Raw genomic sequence first — 2,966 nt, forward strand, 5'->3', positions numbered from 1 at the left:
CTAAGTTGGCCAAAAGTACCGATAGAGTACCCACAAATAGCACCGAATGGGCCTAAGTTGGCCAAAAGTACCGATAGAGTACCCACAAGAAGCACTGAGTTGGCCTAAGTTGGCCAAAAGTACCGATAGAGTACCCACAAATAGCACCCAGTTGGCCTAAGTTGGCCAAAAGTACCGATAGAGCACCCACAAGTAGCACCCAATTGGCCTATGTTGGCCAAAAGTACCGATAGAGTACCCACAAATAGCACCGAATGGGCCTAAGATGGCCAAAAGTACCGATAGAGTACCCACAAAGAGCACCCAATTGGCCTAAGTTGGCCAAAAGTACCGATAGAGTACCCATAAGCAGCACCCAATTGGCCTAAGTTGGCCAAAAGTACCGATAGAGTACCCACAAATAGCACCCAATGGGCCTAACATGGCCAAAAGTACCGATAGAGTACCCACAAGAAGCACTGAGTTGGCCTAAGTTGGCCAAAAGTACCGATAGAGTACCCACAAATAGCACCGAGTGGGCCTAACATGGCCAAAAGTACCGATAGAGTACCCACAAAGAGCACCCAATTGGCCTAAGTTGGCCAAAAGTACCGCCAAGTAGCACCATAGAGGCCCGAGTAGAGCGAAATGTGGGCCAAATTGAACATTTGAAAATTTTTACAAGTCCAGAAAATTTTCTAAGTCCAGAAAATTTTCTAAGTCCAAAGAGTTGGACAAATTTCCTTAGGCCCAAAGGTTGCACTGAATGTTCCTAAGTTGGCCATCAGTACCCATGAAGTATCGCGAAGGTTCACCCGAAAGACACAATATGCCCTAAAGTACCCACAGAGTACCCACAAGTTGCACCCAATTGGCCTAAGTTGGCCAAAAGTACCGACAAGTAGCACCATAGAGGCCCGAGTAGAGCGAAATGTGGGCCAAATTGAACATTTGAAAATTTTTACAAGTCCAGAAAATTTTCTAAGTCCAGAAAATTTTCTAAGTCCAAAGAGTTGGACAAATTTCCTTAGGCCCAAAGGTTGCACTGAATGTTCCTAAGTTGGCCATCAGTACCCATGAAGTATCGCGAAGGTTCACCCGAAAGACACAATATGCCCTAAAGTACCCACAGAGTACCCACAAGTTGCACCCAATTGGCCTAAGTTGGCCAAAAGTACCGACAAGTAGCACCATAGAGGCCCGAGTAGAGCGAAATGTGGGCCAAAGTACCGAGTAGTTGCAACAAATGCCCAAATGGATACCAAAATGTGGTACCAAGCACCTAACTGTTGCAACAAATGCTAGCTTTCTGAGCAAAAGCTGTGGACCAATTTCGTAGAAGAACCGCCTAGGCGAAAAGGCAAAAATCGCCGAAGCTGGCCCGCTCGCAGAGCTCGCGGGCCAGGAGATACTCATAGGGCGATTTACTAGAGTGGGGAACTTGAGAATTTTTGTGTCCGAGACTTTGGGCAACTTCGCGGCCGCCCCCTTAAAGTAAAAGATTTTCTCTGGGTGCCTAAAATTCGCAATTCCCGCAAAGTCGGGAAGACGTTAAAGTTTTTGCCCAAAAAATGGCCATCGATTTAAGGTGATTTTCCAATAAGAAAATTTTTCCTAAGATGAATTTTTTCGAATATTTCCTAAACTAAGCGTCGGAGCACATGGCCGTGGAGGAACTTTTGGTAGCTTTTGGCAAGGGCTATCGGATGAAATAATGCGAAAGGCCATCGGAGCGATATTGGATAAATGCGGGCCCATAAACGTACCTAAGAAGTGAAAATTGGTACCTTGCACGCAGGATGCAAGAAATGCTTGAGTGTTAACCATCATCGGTACCAAGTACCTAGGTTATATCGAGTGCGTAGATGGAAGTCGGTACCAAAGGGAAACCTTCCTAGGCTAGGTGCACGCAAGTGAGTATGGATCGATCAGTAGAAAGATGGGAAGCCCAAGGAAACCTTCCTAGGCTAGGTGCACGCAAGTGAGTATGGATCGATCAGTAGAAAGATGGGAAGCCCAAGGAAACCTTCCTAGGCTAGGTGCACGCAAGTGAGTATGGATCGATCAGTAGAAAGATGGGAAGCCCAAGGAAACCTTCCTAGGCTAGGTGCACGCAAGTGAGTATGGATCGATCAGTAGAAAGATGGGAAGCCCAAGGAAACCTTCCTAGGCTAGGTGCACGCAAGTGAGTATGGATCGATCAGTAGAAAGATGGGAAGCCCAAGGAAACCTTCCTAGGCTAGGTGCACGCAAGTGAGTATGGATCGATCAGTAGAAAGATGGGAAGCCCAAGGAAACCTTCCTAGGCTAGGTGCACGCAAGTGAGTATGGATCGATCAGTAGAAAGATGGGAAGCCCAAGGAAACCTTCCTAGGCTAGGTGCACGCAAGTGAGTATGGATCGATCAGTAGAAAGATGGGAAGCCATAGGAAACCTTCCTAGGCTAGGTGCACGCAAGTGAGTATGGATCGATCAGTAGAAAGATGGGAAGCCCAAGGAAACCTTCCTAGGCTAGGTGCACGCAAGTGAGTATGGATCGATCAGTAGAAAGATGGGAAGCCCAAGGAAACCTTCCTAGGCTAGGTGCACGCAAGTGAGTATGGATCGATCAGTAGAAAGATGGGAAGCCCAAGGAAACCTTCCTAGGCTAGGTGCACGCAAGTGAGTATGGATCGATCAGTAGAAAGATGGGAAGCCATAGGAAACCTTCCTAGGCTAGGTGCACGCAAGTGAGTATGGATCGATCAGTAGAAAGATGGGAAGCCATAGGAAACCTTCCTAGGCTAGGTGCACGCAAGTGAGTATGGATCGATCAGTAGAAAGATGGGAAGCCATAGGAAACCTTCCTAGGCTAGGTGCACGCAAGTGAGTATGGATCGATCAGTAGAAAGATGGGAAGCCCAAGGAAACCTTCCTAGGCTAGGTGCACGCAAGTGAGTATGGATCGATCAGTAGAAAGATGGGAAGCCCAAGGAAACCTTCCTAGG

Source organism: Anopheles funestus (genome assembly GCF_943734845.2).
Source record: "Anopheles funestus chromosome X unlocalized genomic scaffold, idAnoFuneDA-416_04 X_unloc_52, whole genome shotgun sequence".
NCBI classification, from domain to species: domain Eukaryota; kingdom Metazoa; phylum Arthropoda; class Insecta; order Diptera; family Culicidae; genus Anopheles; species Anopheles funestus.